We start from the raw sequence: 19,288 nt of genomic DNA, 5'->3' as shown, positions 1-19,288 counted from the left end.
TGAGGCAGATTGTTTTGGATTGGATTGGGGCAGATTGCTTTAGAGAGGGTCTGATACTTTTTGATTGGAGTGGGGCAAATCTGAGTAGAGCAGATTGTTTTGGATTGGACTGGGGCAAATAGATTTGAATTAGGTTGGGGCTATTAGGAATAGGTCAGATTGTTTTGGAGTGGTGCAGATGGTTTTGGATTGGAGAGGGGACAGATTGGAATGAGGAAGATTGTTCTAAATTGGAGTGGGCAGGTTAGAGTGTGAAAGATTGTACTGGAGTGGGGCAGATTGTTTTGAGTTGGAGTGGAGCACATTGTTTTGGATTAGAGTGGGGCAGATTGTTTAGAAGCCAAACAGATTGAAGTGGGACAGACTGGAGCGGGGCTAATAGTTTTAGAATGGAGTAGTGCAGATTTTTTGGGATTGTATTGGGACAGACTGAAGTTGAGCAGATTGTTTAGGATTGGAGTGGGGTAGATGGTTTAGGAGTAGGGCAGATTTGCGTCAGGCAGATTATTCTGGAGTTGGGCATATTGTTTTGCACTTGAGTGGGCCCAAATGTTTTGGACTGGAATTGAACAGATTGTTTTAGAGAGGGGCAGATTGTTTTGGATTGAAATGGGGTAGGCTGGAGGTGTAGAATGTTTTGGATTTGAGGGGGTGGATTAGAGTAGGGCAGATTCTTTTGGATTTGAGTGGGGCAGATTGCTTTGGATGGGAGTGTGGTAGATTGGAGTGAGTCAGAATGTACTGGAGTGGGACACATTGTTTGAGATTGGAGTGGGGCAGATTGGAGTGGGGCAAATTATTATGGATGGTAGTGGGGCAGATTTCTTAGAGGGGTAGATTGTTTTGGATTAGGTTGGGCAAATTATTTTGGGTTGGATTGGGGCTGATAGGTGTGGGGTAAATTGTTTTGGCGTGGTGCAGCATGATTTGAATTGGAGTGGGGCAGATTGGAGTGGGGGTGATTGTTTTGATTTGGAGTGGGGCGGATTGGAGTGTGACAGATTGTATTGGACTGGAGTGGGCAGATTGTTTTCAGTTGGAGTGTGGCAGATTGTTTTGGATTGGAGTGGGGCAGATTGTTTTGGAGTGGGGATGATTGTTTTAGAGTGGGGCAGATTGCTATGGATTGGAGTGTGCACATTGTTTTGGGTTGGAGTGGGGCAGATTGTTTTTGATTGGAGTGGGGCAGATTGTTTTGGAGTGGGTCAGATTGTTTTGGAGTGTGGATGATTGCTTTTAATTGGAGTGGGCATATTGTTTTGGATTTTAGTTGAGCACATTGTTTTGGAGACTGGAGTCGGACATATTATTTTTTGGATTCGAGTGGGACAGATTGGAGTGGGGCCAATTGTTTTGGATTGGAGTGTGGTACACTGGAGTGATGCAGACTGGAGTGAGGTCGATTGTTTTGGACTGGAGTTGGGCAGATTGTTTTGGACTGGAGTTGGGCAGATTGTTTTGGATTGGAGTGGTGCAGATTGGAGTTGGGTAAATTGTTCTGAAGAGGAGTTGGGCAAATTGGAGAGGGATAGATTGTGTTGGGTTGGAGTGGAATAGATTGGAGTGGGACTTTGTTTTTAGGTTGGAAGGGGAAGATTGGAATGGAGCAAATTGTTTTAGATTGGAGTGGAGCAGATTAGAGCAGAGCATATTGTTTTGTATCAAAGTGGACCACATTGTTTTCGATTGGAGTGAGCAGATTATGTTGGATTGGAGTGGGGCAAATTCTTTTGGAGTGGAGTGGGGCACAATGTTTTGTATTGGAGTAGGGTGGATTGTTTGGAGTGGGGCAGATTGCTTTGTACTGGAGTGGAGCAGATTGGTTTGGAATGAGGCACATTGTTTTAGAGAGGGGCAGATAGTTTTGGATTGGGGTGGGGACAATTTGGATAGAACAGATGGTTTTTCATTGGACTGGGGCAGATTCGTTTGGATGTGAGTTGGACAGACTGTTTTGTATTGGAGTAGGGCAGATTGGAATGGGATAGATTGTTTTGGATTGAGGCAGATTGTTTTGTATTGGAGTGTGGCAGATTGATTTGGAGTGGGGCAGATTGTTTTAGAGAGGGTCAGATAGTTTTGGATTGCAGTGGGGCAAATCTGAGTAGGGCAGATTAATTTGGATTGGACTGGGGCAAATTGTTTTGGATTAGGTTGAGGCTGATAGGAATAGGTCAGATTCTTTTGGAGTGGTGCAGATGGTTTTGAATTGGAGAGTGGGCAGATTGGAGTGGAGAAAATTGTTATGAATTGGAGTGGGGCAGGTTAGAGTGTGACAGACTGTACCGGACTGGAGTGTGGCAGATTGCTTTGGAGTGGGGCAGATTTCTATGGATTTGAGTGGGCACATTGTTTTGGGTTGGAGTGGGGCAGATTGTTTTGGATTGGAGTGGGGCAGATTGTTTTGGAGTGAGGCAGAATGTTTTAGAGTGTGGCTGACTGCTTTTAATTGGAGTGGCACATTGTTTTGGATTTTAGTGGAGCAGATTGTTTTTGGAGACTGGATTCAGACATATATTTTTTGGATTGGAGCGGGACAGATGGGAGTGGTGCCAATTGTTTTGGATTGAAGTGTGGTACACTGGAGTGATGCAGACTAGAGTGGGGTTGATTGCTTTGGACTGGAGTTGGGCATATTGTTTTGGATTGGAGTGGGGCAGATTGTTTTTGGGTTGGAGTGGGGAGGATTGGAATGGGGGACATTGTTTTGTATTGGAGTGGGGCAGATTGGAGTAGGGCAGATTGTTTTGTATTGGAGTGGGGCAGATTGTTTTGGAGTGGGGCATACTTTTTGGGACATAAGTGGGGCTGATTGTTTTGAACTGGTGTGAGGCAGATTGGTTTGGAGTAGGGCATATTGTTTTGGGCGTAAGTGGAGCTGATTGTTTTGAGCTGATGTGGGGCAGATTGGTTTGGAGTGTGGCAGATTGGAGTGGGGAAGATTGTTTTGAATTGGAGTGGGGCAGATTGGAGTGTGACAGATTGTATTGGACTGGAGTGGGCAGATTGTTTTGAGTTGGAGTGTGGCAGATTGTTTTGGATTGGAGTGGGGCAGATTGATTTGGAGTGGGGAAGATTGTTTTAGAGTGGGGCAGATTGCTATGGATTGGAGTGTGCACATTGTTTTGGGTTGGAGTGGGGCAGATTGTTTTGGAGTGGGTCAGATTGTTTTGGAGTGTGGATGATTGCTTTTAATTGGAGTGGGCATGTTGTTTTGTATTTTAGAGGAGCACATTGTTTTGGAGACTGGAGTCTGACATATTTTTTTTTGGATTTGAGTGGGACAGATTGGAGTGGGGCCAATTGTTTTGGATTGGAGTGTGGTACACTGGAGTGATGCAGACTGGAGTGAGGTCGATTGTTTTGGATTGCAGTTGGGCAGATTGTTTTGGATTGGAGTGGGGCAGATTGTTTTTGGGTTGGAGTGGGGAAGATTCAAATGGGGCAGATTGTTTTGGATTGGAGTGGGGCAGATTGGAGTAGGGCAGATAGTCTTGGATTGGAGTGGGGCAGATTGTTTTGGAGAAGGGCATATTTTTTGGGACGTAAGTGGAGCTAAATGTTTTGAACTGATGTGGCGAGATTGGTTTGGAGCGTGGCAGATTGTTTGAAAGTGGGGCAGATTGGTTTGGTTTGAAATGGGCTAGATTGGTGTAAAGCAGATTGTTGTGGATTGGCATGGGGCACATTGGAGCGGGTCATTTTGTTCTGGATTAGAGTGGGGCAGATTGCTTTTGACTGGAGTGGGCCAGATTGAATAGGTCAGATTATTTTGGAGTTGGAACAATTGATTGGGATTGGAGTAGGGCAGATTTTTTGGAGTGGGATAGATTGTTTTTGATTGGAGTGGGGCAGATTGTTTTGGAGTGCGCATATTTTTTTGGACATGAGCGAGGCTGTTTGCTTTGGACTGGGTGGAGCAGATTGGTTTGGAGTGGGACATATTGTTTTGCATTGGAGTGGGCAGATTGGAGTGGGGCATTTTATTGTGGACTGGAGTAGGACGGATTGCTGTGGAATGGAGTGGAGCAGAATGAAATGGGGAAGATTGTTTCAAAATGCAGTGGGGTATATTGTTTTGAATTAGTGTGGGGGAGATTGGAGTGGGTAGATTGTTTTGAAGTGGAGAAGATTGTTTTGGATTGGAGAAGGCAGATTCTTTTGAGACTGGATGGGGCAGATTGTTTTGGATTGGACTGGACAGATTGGTTTGGAATGGGGCACATTGTTTTGTATTGGAGTGGGATAGATTGGAGTGTGGCAGATTGTTTACAGTGGTGCAGATTATTTTGGATTGGAGTGGGGTAGATTGTTTAGGATTTGGAATGGGGAATATTGTTTTGGATTGGTGTCGGGGAGATTGGAATGGGGCAGATTATTTTGTATTTGAGTGGGGCAGATTGTTCTGGCTTTGAGTGGGGTAGATTGATTTGGATTGAGTGAAGCAGATTGGAGTGGGGGAGGTTGTTCTGGAGTGGGACATATTGGTTCAACTGGAATGGAGTATATTATTTTGGATTGGAGTGGGGCAAATTGTTTTGGATTGGTTTTGGGCAGATGGGAGTGGCGCAGATTTTTTTGGAGTGCTTCAGATTGTTTTGGATTGGAGTGGGGCAGGTTGGAGTAAGGCAGATTTTTGGGATATTCGTGCTACGGATTGGAGTTTGGCAGATTGTTTTAGATTGGGGCAGATTATTTTGGATTTGAATGGGGCAGATTGGAGTTAGGTAGATTATTCTGAAGTGAAGTGGGGCAAATTGCAGTGGGATAGACTGTGTTGGATTGGAGTGGAATAAATTGGAGCGGGCAGATTAGACTGTGGCAGACTTGAGTGGGGCTGATTGTTTTGTATTGGAGTGTGGCAGATTGGATTAGAGCAGATTGTTTTGTATTAGAGTGGGCCACATTGTTTTCGATTGGAGAGAGCAGATTTTTTTGCATTCGAGTTGGACAAATTGCTTTGGATTGGAGTGGGGTGGATCGTTTGGAGTGGGGTAGATTATTTTAGTGTGTGGCTGATTGCTACTAATTGGAGTGGGCACATTGTTTTGGATTTTAGTGAAGCACATTGTTTTGGAGACCGGAGTCGGACATATTTTTGGGGGATTGGAGCGGGGCAGATTGGATTGGGGCAATTGTTTTGGATTGGAGTGTGGTACACTTGGGTGATGCAGACTGGAGTGTGTTTGATTGTTTTGGATTGAAGTCGGGCAGATTGTTTTGGATTGGAGCGGGGCAGATTGATTTTGGGTTGGAGTGGGGAAGATTGGAATGGGGCAGATTGTTTCGGATTGGAGTGGGGCAGATTGCAGTAGGGCAGATTGTTTTGGATTAGAGTCGGGAAGATTGTTTTGGAGTGGAGCATGTTTCTTTGACGTGAGTGGGGCTGATTGTTTTGAACTGGTATGGGGCAGAATGGTTTGGAGTGTGGCAGATTGTTTGAAAGTAGGGCAGATTGGTTTGGATTAGAACAGGCTAGATTGGAGTACAGCAGATTGTTTTGGATTGGAGTGGGGCCCCTTGGAGCTGGTCATTTTGTTCTGGATTAGAGTAGGGTAGATTGCTTTGATTGGAGTGGGCCAGATTGGAAAAGCCAGATTGTTTGGGAGAGGGAACAATTGATTGGGATTGGAGTGGGGCTGATTGGAGTGGGGCAGATTTTTTTGGAGTGGGATAGATTGTTTTTTTTATTGGAGTGGGGCAGATTGCTTTGGACTAGGGTGGGGCAGATTGGTTTGGATTGGAGTGGGGCAGATTGTTCTGGATTTGAGTGGGGTGGATTGGAGTGGGCCAGATTGTTTTGGATTGGAGTGAGCAGACTGTTTGGACTGGAGTGGTGCAGATTTTTTTGGATTTGAGTGGGGCAAACTGGAGTGGGGCAGATTTGTTTGATTGTAGTGGGGCAAAGGGTTTTGAATTGGAGTTGGGCGGAATGGAGAGGGGCATATACTTTTGGATTGGCATGGGGCAGATTGGTTTAGGGTGGAGCAGATTGGTTTAGGGAGGGGCAGATAATTTTGGATTGGAGTGAGGCAAATGTTTGTAGGTAGATTGTTTTGGATTAGTACAGCTTTGGAGTGGGGAAGATTGTTTTGAATTGGAGTGGGGCAGGTTGGCATGTGACAAATTGTATTGCACTTGAGTGGGGCAGATTGTTTTAAGTGATGCAGACAGGACTGAGGTTGGCAGATTGTTTTGGATTGAAGTGGGGCAGATTGTTTTGGATTGGAGTGGGGAAGACTGGAATGGGGAAGATTGTTTTAGATTGGAGTGGGGCAGACTGGAGTGGAGCAGACTGGAGTGGGTATTGGATTGGAGTAGGGCAGATTGGAGTGGGCAGACTGTTTCAGATTGGAGTGGAGCAGATTGAAATGATGCAGATTGTTTAGGATTGCAGTGGGGTGTATTATTTTGGATTGGTGTAGGGCAGACTGGAGTGGGCAGATTGTTTTGAAGTGAGGAAGATTGTTTTGGACTGAAGTTGACAGAGTTTTTTGAGATTGGATTGGGACAGATTGTTTAAGGTTGGAGTGGACAGATTGGTTTTGGGTGGAGCACATTGTTGTATATTTTAGTGGGATAGATTGTAGTGGGGCAGATTGTTTCACAGGGATGCAGATTGTTTTAGATTGGAGTGGGGCAGATTGTTTCACAGTTGTGCAGATTGTTTTAGATTGGAGTGGGGCAGATTGTTTAGGATTTTGAATGGGGCAGATTGGTTTAGATTGGTGTTGGGCACATTGGAATGGTCCTTATTGTTTTGGATTGGTGTAGGGCAGATTTTTTTGGATTTGTGTGGGGCAGATTGGTTTGGAGTGGATCAGATTGTTTTATATTGGAGTGGGGCAGATTGCTTTGGAGTGGTGCAGATTGTTTTGGATTGGAATTGGGCGGCTTGTTAAGTATTGGAGTGGGTAGATTGTTTTGAAGTGGGGCAGATTGTTTTGGATTGGAGTGGGTAGATGTTTTTTAGATTGGATTGGGGCAGATTGTTTTAGATTGGAGGGGACAGATTGGTTTGGAGTGGGGCACATTGTTTTGTATTGGAGTGGGATAAATTGGAGTGGGGCAGACTGGAGTTGGGCAGATTGTTTTGGATTAAAGTGGGGCAGACTGTTAAATATTGGATTGGGGCAGATTGGAGTATGGCAGATTGTTTTGGAGTGGGGTAGATTGTTTTAGACTGGGGCAGATTGCTTTGGTCTGGATTGGTGCAGTTGGAGAGGGGCAGATTATGTTTGATGTAAGTGGGGCACATTGATTTGGATTGGAGTAGGGCAGATTGGAGTGGGAGAGATTGATTTGTAGTGGCACAGATTGTTTTGGATTGGATTGGGGCAGATTGAAGAGGGGTGGCTTGTAGTGTTCTGAGGTTGATTGAATTGGTATGGGGTGGACTGATTTGGGATGAAGTGGGGTGGAATGGCGTTGATTGGGGTGTACTGCACCATTTATTATGTGTTAAAATATAGTTTTGGAAATTGCACATAACAAAGAAATAATGCTGCTTTGCAATATTCAGAACAAGATATTTGTAATTTGCGAACAGCGCTCACTGGCAAAAACAAAACATGAGTGCAAACTGAGAAAAGAATACTTGGCAAAATAAAAGAAAGCGAACTATAGAAAATAAAACTTTGCTATTTTGTTTGTCCTGCTGGGCATGTTTTTGCCAGTCACATGCCTTATGTTTGCAGGGCACTATAAGTTAAAAAGAACAAAATAATACCTCAGTCAAGCCAGGAGCAGCAGACAGGCACTGATTAAGTTAAATCAATCAGTGCTTGGTCCCTACTCTACAGAGAGAAACAGAAATGATTTCAGGCCTGATTTGATGAATTACAAGGCTGTAAAGAAGAGTGCCAGGCAAGCCAACAAATGGTAAGCAACTGACAGGATCGAAGCACTTTTTTGTTAATATAAGTGTTTTGCAAGCCAGATGCATGAGCTAGTGCATTTTCTCGCAGGCTCGACCCTAGCCAGGGGGTGGTAGCCCACACTGTTACAATCAATGCATGACAGGCGAAGTTTGCAGACAACTCACACTGCCACACTGTGTGGGGTTTGCATTTTTCATTTCCCACTGAGGGTGGGACCGAAGCTCTGATGGGCTAAATCCCCTGACATTTGCACAGCTATTGCCTGCAGCAAGCACAAGTTCGGATAGTCTCCCATATCCTACAAAACAATTTTACAGCATGTCTTTACAAGTTCAAAACTGGCCCGATTTTCAAATGTGGGCCACTTTTTTAGCTATCTAATTCACTAAAGGGGGTCAATTTTAATTTTCTGCCCAGGCCTATTTTTTGTCCCAATTCAACCATGTGCCAAGGCAAGTTTTCTGTCCCAGTCCTACTTTGTCTCGAATATTTAAGATACATCTGAGCCAGCACCAGGCATGTGGCTAGAGCCTGGCTCACGTCTTCGGTTCTTCGTCAACCAAAAATATTATATATTTGTGGTACTGAACTAAATCGAGCAAACAATAACTTTGTATCTCTTGAAATAATAATAATAACCTCGGGGATCACATGCCTGTTTCGTGCAGCACTAATGGGTTCCAGCCTACATCCCCTGACTTTGCCTCTGTGAGGCTGCTCAGCCTTGCAGCCAGTGAGAGTGGTTTTCTCCCTCAGGGCCTTGGTCGTCGGGTCCTCAGTTACAATTTCACGCTGTTTTTACCCATCGGTTTGTGGGTTTATTCATGACAAACCCTGGCCTTGTTCGTTCTTTTTTCACTTCTATGTTTATCACGTGGCAGGAGTTTCTCTTCTGCACGTTACTACTTCCTTAAACTGTACACATCATGCAAATTGTCCTTTGCTTCCTGTTTAAATGGCCGGTGAGTGGGTCTCCCTGAATCTGACAGCACAGACCATAATACAAGGGACTGAGATCAGTTCAGAAGAACATGAGTCCTGTGCGCTTGTGTCTGTTTGTTCTCCTCTGTGCCTCGGGTGAGGAACTCACCAATTGTTTGAGAAGAATGTTTGATTATTGCCAATACAGTAGATTTAATTCTGTTCCTTTCCATCCCCAGGTGTTCTATGTCAGGTGACTCTGCGGGAATCCGGCCCTGGGACTGTGAAGTCCTCGTAGACCCTCAAACTGACCTGTAAAGTCACCGGCTTCTCCATCACCACAAGCGGTTACTGCTGGCACTGGATCCGGCAGCCTCCGGGAAGGGTCTGGAGTGGTTGGGAAGCATCTGCTATGACGGCAGCACATACTACTCCGAGTCTCTCAAGAGTCGTCTGTCAGTCACTAGAGATACGTCTTTAAATGAATACTATCTGCAGATGAGTAACATGAGAGCAGAGGACACGGCCTCACTTTACTGTGCTCGAGAATCACAGTGAGAGGAAGGAATCAGAGATGGTACAAATACTGCACTTGGATGGAAACTCTGTTCTCAGAAGATGTCAGAGGAGAGCCTAGCCGTGCGGAGAGTCTAGAGACAACACAACAAGTAAGCAACACTCATTAGTAATACATATCTACATGCACTTCAGGAGGAACCGAACTAGTCTGTCATGAATAGCTAAGTGTCACACTGATAACTATGGGCCAGATGTACGAAAAAACCAAATTGCGAGTTGCAATTTGCGAGTCCTTCCGACTCGCAAATTGCAACTCGCAATTTGGTATGCAGTACGGTGTCTCAGACACCGACTGCAACTCGCAATGGGGTCGCAATGACCCACCTCATGAATATTCATGAGGTGGGTCGCAAATTGCGGCCCCATTGCGAGTATAGGCACTCGCTAACATGGAGGCCTGCTGTAGTCAGCAGGCCTCCATGTTAGCGACCTGCTTTTAAATAAAGCAGTTTTTTTTTTTTTTAAATGTAGCCCGTTTTCCCTAAGGGAAAACGAGCTGCATTTCAAAAAATCCGAAACCTTTTGTTTCGGTTTTTTCAGGGCAGGGAGTGGTCCCTTGGACCACTCCCTGCCCTGAAAAAATGTTTTGGGGTCCATTTACAAAGGGGAAGGGGTCCCATGGGGACCCCTTCCCGTTTGCGAATGGGTTACCATCCACTTCAAGTGGATAGTAACTGCGACTCCATTTGCGACCGCATACGCGGTCACAAATGGAATTGCATACCATTGCGAATCGCAAATAGGAAGGGAACACCCCTTCCTATTTGCGATTCGGAAATGCATTTTGCGAGTCGGATCCGACTCGCAAAATGCATTTCAACATAGCAAAGTGGCTTTTGCGAGTCGCAAACGGCGTTTTTCGCCGTTTGCGACTCGCAAAACCCTTGCTACATCTGGCCCTATATTTATTCATAACATTCAGCTCTCGGGGGAATTCACAAGCCGCCTCCTTTCTTCACTTTACAGACACCACGGCTTTTTTTTTAACGGAATATAAGTCTTGTAGCACAATGTATTTGCTGACGTATAAAATCCCCACACTGTCTCTAATGGGAAGGAGTCAGTACCATAACGAGGAAGGCGGGAGTCGCTGCTGCTCTCATTCGCAGCTTTGTCTTCTTGTTTTACAGAACCCCTGCCTGAGAGGTCATCAACTACGACCAAACGTTGCCACAGAAAACCCTGGAGCCCAAGAAAATGAAGCTGAACAACAACACGTGACGCAGGACATGTGAGGAAGAACCGAGGGAAGAGATAGTGAGCTGCCTAGACTGCAGTCAGCAGGCGGTTGTTCCGTTTCTTCTAAGGCAAAAACATCCCTAAGAGCCGTGCATCCCCCAGTAGACGTGCAGCTCCGTTGTAGCAAAAGCAGCCACTCATGGTTCTGCAGCTGTGTATAGGGCCGGCGTTGGCATTGGTGAACCCCCCCCCCGGCTTCCGGCCCCCGGCCCTGCACTCCGGTGATCTCCTTCGTCACGGTTTATCTCACCTGCCCCTCATCTCTTCTTAGCCCCTCTTTTACAATTATTTATTTTATAGTGCAGCTTACCCCAATGTATACTGTCAGAGCACTTTACATCAAAAGCATATAATACAGAGAGTGTAGGAAGCTGGCTCTTTATATAGTGGGCCAAAATGAGATACACTATGCAAAGACTCCAAGTAATCCCCAGAGTATCACAGATGCACACATGGCATCCGAAATGCTCTCTTTGTTGGTAGTGTGGTCAACCAGTTAGGCAAATCAGAGGGTAGTGCTAAGCATATAAGGCACACAATCATACAGTAACTGAGACACACTCAATAAAGAAGTCCGACACCAATTTATAAAAATAACACATACTTTTATATAGATTTCGATACCAAGATCATCATAATCAGGTGAGCACTTTTTCAGTTATGAATTTTTATAGTTTTCAAAAGTCAATAGTCCATTTTCAGGAAGCTGCAAAGCAATCCAATGGAGGAAAACACAGATGGCAATCCAGGTGAAGAACAACAACTCACAGAACCAATCTCTTGGATTTAAGGAGGTTTTGGAGCAAAGTACGAGGCCACACCAACAGGTCACCTCGAGGAGCTCTGGTGCGTCCGGGTGCAGAGGTGTGTTACGGCATCAAGACTATGGGAATTGGTCCAGTTACAAAGTAGCTGCAGGGATGGACTGGAAGGACAGTCTAGGGAAACCCCTGTGGGCTTGACCCTTGAGGTCCTTTGGTATCTGGGGACATTGACGCTCCACTCCTCCTCAGGCTGTAGGGAGCAGGTGCAGTGGTGTCTTCTGTCTTCTGGTGATACCCTTAAACCAGTCCCAGGATGCTTGTTTCTGGTCCAAGGAGGACCTGGCCTGGCAGTTCAGACTGGACTGTTCCTATGGGGAAAAGGGTCAAGACAGATTTGCATATGGCTGGGTCCAAACTGGGGTGACATAGGGGGTCATTCTGACCTCGGCGGTAAAAGCCGCTTACCGCCGGTCAGAAGGCCGCCACAATACCGCCGCGGACACGGTCAGCCGCCACGGACATTCTGACCTACAACTGCAAAACCTCCGAAAATCCGCCCTCCACTGCAGTCCGCCACATCAGCGGCCAGCGGTAAACTGGAGAAGACCAAACCTCCACCGCCACGCCAACAGAAATACGCCCATCCCATTATGACCCACAAATCCAAGCGGCGGTCATTCAACCGCGGTATTCCATTGGCGGTAGACCCCGCCGCGGTCAAAATACACACACCTTTACAAACCCCTACCACATTGGACAATTTGAAAGGGACACACCTGAAACCCATACACACACCACTCCCACACATCCAATACCATATAAAACACACACCCACATCACCCACAAACCCCTACCAACAAAAACCAGAGACGAAGGAGAGAGAGACACACATCAGAGAATAGATAGCCAGACACACAGAGGCACAACGCAACATCACACACACCACATAGAAGCACAAAGCACCACACACCAACACACACATCATCACATACACCACCCCACACCTCATACACCCCACCCCATGGCACCACAAAGGCACCCACGCTTTTCGGACCAAGAACTCCGGGTCATGGTGGAGGAGATCATAAGAGTGGAACCCCAGCTCTTCGGCTCACAGGTCCAGCACACCACCATAGCGAGGAAGGGGATCGTGGACAGGGTCAACGCAGTGGGACAGCATCCCAGAAATAGAGAGGACATCCGCAAACGATGGAACGACCTACGGGGGAAGGTGCGCTCAATGGTCTCGCAACACAACATCGCAGTGCAGAACACTGGCGGGGGACCCCCACCCACTCCACCCGAATTCACAACATGGGAGCAGGAGGTACTCAACATCCTGCATCCTGATGGCCTCGCTGGAGTACACAGAGGAATGGACTCTGGTAAGTACAAGGCCAACCACTTCACCCCACCCCCAGCATGCTAACCCCCACCCTCACCCCCAACCCCCCAGCACACATCCTCCCTGAGAATGTCTCCCCAGCACAACCCACCCAACACCAACCCCTGCATGCCACCCCCAAACTATGGACACCCATCACCTAAGCATGACCACTGCACATACCCATCACCCCCCCCACAAAACACCCTCACAACACCTCCCCCAAGGGAATGCCAGCACTGGGGGACAAGGGCACCTATAAAACGCAAGCTAATGCACACACAGAAACAATAACCATACCCTCTTACCCCATGCAGGACCCGAACGACAACACACCGGTCAGGAGGGACCAGAAATGTCCATCCCACCCCCGGAACGGGCCACTAGTGATGACAGCAGCTCTGTCGACCTGGAACCTGACGACCAGCCCGGACCATCTGGGACCTCTGGGCAGTCGGTTCCCCTCACCCAGACACAGGCCACTGCAGACCCAACCCCCTCTGGGAACAACCGCACAGCTCCCACCCAGCGGGCCCATGCCTCTGTCTCTAGGACAGGTCAAGCAGCGGTGTGTCTACCACTACAGGGCCCCCAGGGTAACCCACCAACCCAACAACAACAGGGACCTGGGGGCAGTGGGAGTGGGCACACCGTCCAGGGGACAGAGGCCCAGGGAAACAGGGCAACTCAGAGGGCTGCTGTGCGACAGGGGGGGGAGGAGAGGCCCAGGGAACCCACTCTCCAAGAAGCCCTCACCACCATCATGGCTGCCTACCACCACTCACAAGAGACGATGGCGACGGTACTGGCCATGTTCCAGGAGATCCAGGCACAGCAGGAGCAACGCTACATGGGGTTCAGCGACCAACTAACCAACATCTCAACCGCTATGGGGAGCATAGTCCAGGCCCTGAACCGCATAGAGGACACGTTTCGGGACCATGTGGCATCACACCGGGCCCCTGTCACTACCCAGGAACAGGAACAGCCTACCACCTCCGCCGGCGCTAGTGGACAGGAGGCCCCACCACAACGACAGCCCCCCAGAACCCCACCTCCTGCTGAACTACAACCACCCCGCAAAAGGAGCCTGAGATAAAAAAAAACAACAGAGTAGGATGTCAAGTCCCCCGCCAGCATCACATACCCCCTGAAGTCCTCCCACTGTCCCACATGGCCACCCTGTCAAACCTTGAACTGCCCCTGCTCCATCCTGCCACAGGCGTATGGACAATGCACCTGTGAGACTGAGAACTGGACTCCGCCATGGACATTACTCCACCCCCACCCATCACTGTTTCACCATCATGTACCAATATCTATGCACTAATAATAAATCACACATTGCACTGAAATCAATCAGGACTCTGGCTGTCTTATTTACAAATGTATGACACATTACATATCAATTACGTATTGTGAACATTGTGAATTACACATACCGAGGTAACTTAGCATTAGTCCATGGGCCAACCAAGCCGAGGTCACGCAGTGGCTCATACAGCACAGAAAAGGGAAGGGAAATTCAAACATCATGTCCATAGGTCTGGGGGGAAACCGACAAAGTTGAGATGCAGGAGGCTTTCAGGAAATGTAAAATGGCATGGGTGATCATTACCTGTGTGCTACTGGAAATACTGTGCTATTACTCTGTCCCTGTTGTCTGTGTCGTCCTCTGAGTCTTCCTCCTCTTCACTCTCCGCAGGCTCCACAGCTACTTCAACACCACCATCTGCACCATCCTCCTGCAGGAAAGGGACCTGACGTCGCAATGCCAGATTGTGAAGCATACAGCAGGCCACGATGATGTGGCACACCTTCTTTGGTGAGTACATCAGGGATCCCCCAGTCATATGCAGGCACCTAAACCTGGCCTTCAGGAGGCCAAAGGTCCTTTCGATGATCCTCCTAGTTCGCCCATGGGCCTCATTGTACCGTTCCTCTGCCCTGGTCCGGGGATTCCTTACTGGGGTCAGTAGCCAAGGCAGGTTGGGGTAACCAGAGTCACCTATTAGCCACACACGTTGTCTCTGTAGCTGCTCCATCACATAGGGGATGCTGCTATTTCGCATCACATACGCGTCATGCACTGACCCTGGGAACTTGGCATTTACATGGGAGATGTACTGGTCAGCCAAACAGACCACCTGGACATTCAGCGAATGATAACTTTTTCTGTTTCGGTACACCTGCTCATCGTCTTTTGGGGGTACCAAAGCCACATGGGTCCCATCAATGGCACCAATGATGTTGGGGATATGTCCAAGGGCATAGAAATCACCCTTCACTGTAGGCAAGTCACCCTCCTCTGGGAAAATGATGTAGCTCCGCATGAGTTTCATCAGGGCAGACAACACTCTACTCAAAATCTTTGAAAACATAGGCTGAGACATTCCAGATGACATGGCCACTGTGGTCTGGAATGACCCACTTGCCAAAAAATGGAGGACTGACAAAACCTGCACCAGAGGGGGAATCCCTGTGGGTTGGCGGATGGGGGACATCAGGGCTGGCTCCAGCTGGGCACACAGTTCATGGATAGTGGCTCGGTCAAGTCGGTATCGTAGTATGATGTGGCGTTCTTCCATTGTCGACAGGTCCACCAGCGGTCGGTACACGCGAGGATTCCTCCTTCTCATCGCAAGTCCCAGCGGACGGTGCCTAGGAAGGACAACATGGAGCACAGAGTCAGCCAAACCACAGGTACGTACAGACAGCTTGCACAGTTAAAGAATGGCAATGGGTTGAAAGGCGTGTATGTGTGGCAATGGAAGGCCTAGGCCTGTGTGTCGCATTCAAAATTAAGCCATGTAGGCCCTTGAAATGGCGGCTGCCTGACCTGTGAAGTGGGACAATGGGATGTGAGGTCAATGCGCTGGCGGGGCACACCGTGGCGGTAGGCGGTCAAAGACCGCGGCGCAAAGCCGCATTGGTTAACATTGAAGCCTGTGGGTTTCAGGAGCCAATGACGAAGTGCGCCGGCGGTCGCGGTACGCACCGCCGCGGTACGCACCGCCGCGGGCGTGACCGCCATTTTCTATCTGCTTAATCACTCGAGACCTGATCATCCACAGGAGAGGACCTATACTGCAAGTGCTGCTGTGACCTCGGTCTGGAAGATACAATGGCTGCTGCGACTGGGGAAAGGGCCCCTGCCTTCACGTCTGAAGAGTTGGAGAAGCTCGTGGATGGGGTCCTCCCCCAGTATGCGGTACTCTACGGTCCTCCAGACCAACAAGTGAGTACACCGGGTGCACATGGGATGGGCTATGCCTGTGTGGATTGGGGTGGATGTAAGTTGGTGGGGTGGGGGGCGAATGAGGAGTGCAACGCCCGACAGATGAGAGCATGTGCCATATGGCAAAGTTGGTGGGGGGGGCCAATCACATCTAACATGCAGGTCATTGATGAATTCCTCCTTTCCACCCTGTACATGTCAAATAGGTCAGCGCCCATCAGAAGATCGAGATTTGGCGTGCCATTGCCAAGGAAGTCCGGAACTTGGGGGTCCACAACAGACGGGGCACCCACTGCCGCAAGAGGTGGGAGGACATCCGCCGCGGAACAAGGAAGACCGCAGAAACACTGCTGGGGATGGCCTCTCAACCTAGGAGGGGTGCCAGTCGCACCATGACCCCCCTGATGTCCCGGATCCTGGCGGTGGCTTACCCAGAATTGGATGGGCGCTTTAAGACATCACAGCAGACACAAGGGGGTGAGTATCAGCACATTCTCCTATCTTTCTGCGCAGTGGAGGCGTCTGGGTGGGGGAGGAGGGCTGGGGTGACATTAGGCCAGGGCGCTTTCTGTAGTGTAGTCCTCTCCCTTAGGCATGGCCCTGTGCCCCCGGCCCCCACCTTGGTAGGGTGACAAGTACAGCCATTGAAGGTCCAGCATCTCCCATGTGCGCGTTTGACGTCTCTTGGCCTGTTGTCCTAGTCAGTAGTACTGAGTAGTGTACCCCGAATGCGCGGCTTAGTGCATTAGGCTCCTGTGTCTGTCCTCTCCGCCAACGGTGTTGACATTGCATGCACTCAACCTGGTCTTCTTTTTTCTCCCCCCACCCTTTCTCTTCATCTTCTTGTGCATGTGTGCATTAGCATCATCAGGCGGAGGAGATTTGGCATCGGAGCACGAGGGAGCTGCAGGACACAAGGCCCCGGTGGGCCCAGGAACAGACACCGAGGGCACCAGTGATCCGGAGGGCGAGGGGAGCACCACGACGGGGACCGGTGGTGAGAGCAGCGAAAGCGACACGTCCTCGGACGGGAGCTCCCTAGCGGTGGCGGCAACATCCGTGCCCCCGCCTCTACAGGTTCAGCCGCCACCCAGCGCACCAGCCCTGCTCTCCCAGCAGCCCCTCAGTCTTCGCTCCATGCCGGTTTGCCCAGGAAGGCGCGTGTCTCCTTCGCCCCAGGCACCTCAGCCCCTGCCCCTGTTGCCCCTGCTGCCCTCAGTGCGGAGCTCATTGACCTGGTAAGGACGCTCATTGTTGGGCAGACGACCCTTTTGAATGCCATCCAGGGTGTGCAAAGGGAGGTGCAACAGAGCAATGCGTACCTGGAGGGCATTCATTCGTGTCAGGCTGCCCATCAACGAGCGTTCACTGCTCTGGCCTCAGCACTGACGGCAGCCATTGTCCCTGTTTCCAGCCTCCCTCTTCTTACTGCCTCCAGCCTTTCTCTGTCTCCTGTCCCTCAGCCTATCCCATCCACACCATCAGACCAGCCTGCACACACCTCAACACCCAAGAGCAGCTCATCCAAACACAAGCACCACAGATCCCACAAACACTCACCCAAGCAACACCCAGATACAGACATGCCAACAGCCACTGCCACCCCTGTGTCCCCCTCCTCCTCGTCTCCCTCCTCCCTCCCTGTGACGTCTACACTCACACCTGCATGCACCCCAACATCAGCCAGTGCTTCCATCACCACCTCACCCTCCAGTACAGTCCACACTCGTGCAGTCACCACCCCCACTGCCATTTACACGTCCCCTGTGTCCTCTCCCACTGTGTCTGTCACCCCCTCTTCCAAGACACACAAACGCAGGCAGCCACCCACCCAACAGCCATCCACCTCACGACAGCCTACAGCACCAGCACCTTCACCCAATGACAGCACACCTGACTCTCCTACAACCACCTCCTCTACCTCCACTTCCATCTCCACTTCTCCTACCTTTTACCTTGGCCCTAAAAAACTTTTCCTGGCTAACCTTGACCTTTTTCCCCCCGATGAGCTCCCCCATCCATCTTCAAAGAGTCCCAAGAGCACCGCAGCCACCACCAGCCCAGCTTCGGGTGTCACTGTTGTGCATGGGCTCTGGAGCCCACCCTTTGCCAGCAGTGACACATCCATCAGCAGCAAGGACACGTCCAGCCCCCCCCCTGGCAAGAGGACCCGCAAAAACAAGGGCCGCCGTGCGAGGACCGACAGGGCTGCCCCCAAGGAGCAATGTGCGGCCACTTCACCACCCACACCATCTAGGGGAGGCAAGGGCCCGAGAGCCCCATCAAAGGAGCGGAAGGGCAGCAGGAGCACGGAGAAGATGGACCCCACATGCCACATCCCAGCTGGGAAGGAGGAAACTAAGGAGGCCAGGAGTCCGTCCCCGAAGGGTCCAGAAACGTCACGGTCCGAGGGCGACTGAGCCGGGAGTCCAGGCCAGGTCTGGCTCCCTTGACCTGCTGGATGAGCACCGCTGAACCGGGCCCGCGGGGCAGAAGAGCACCGCTGAACCGGGCCCGCGGGGCAGAAGAGCACCGCTGAACAGGGCCCGCGGGGCAGAAGAGCACCGCTGAACAGGGCCCCGCCGTGGACATAGGCACCGCTGAACAGGGCCCGCGGTGCAGAAGAGCACCGCTGAACAGGGCCCGCGGGGCAGAAGAGCACCGCTGAACAGGGGCCCGCCGTGGAGATAGGCACCGCTGACCAGGGCCCGCGGTGCAGAAGAGCACCGCTGAACAGGGCCCCGCCGTGGAGATAGGCACCGCTGAACAGGGCCCGCGGTGCAGAAGAGCACCGCTGAACAGGGCCCCGCCGTGGAGATAGGCACCGCTGAACAGGGCCCGCGGTGCAGAAGAGCACCGCTGAACAGGGCCCGCGGGGCAGAAGAGCACCGCTGAACAGGGCCCCGCCGTGGAGATAGGCACCGCTGAACAGGGCCCGCGGTGCAGAAGAGCACCGCTGAACAGGGCCCGCGGGGCAGAAGAGCACCGCTGAACAGGGCCCCGCCGTGGAGATAGGCACCGCTGAACAGGGCCCGCGGTGCAGAAGGACACCACTGAACAGGGCCCCGCCGTGGAGATAGGCACCGCTGAACAGGGCCCGCGGTGCAGAAGAGCACCGCTGAACAGGGCCCGCGGGGCAGAAGAGCACCGCTGAACAGGGCCCGCGGGGCAGAAGAGCACCGCTGAACAGGGCCCCTCCGTCTCAAGCACCGCTCCGCTGGGCCCTTCATCTCAAGCACCGCTCCGCTGGGCACCGCTGTCTCTCCACCTCTCCGCTGGGCCC

This window comes from Pleurodeles waltl, chromosome 6, assembly GCF_031143425.1.
Source record: "Pleurodeles waltl isolate 20211129_DDA chromosome 6, aPleWal1.hap1.20221129, whole genome shotgun sequence".
Classification (NCBI taxonomy): Eukaryota; Metazoa; Chordata; class Amphibia; order Caudata; family Salamandridae; genus Pleurodeles; species Pleurodeles waltl.
Note: the sequence above shows the minus strand (reverse complement) of the source record.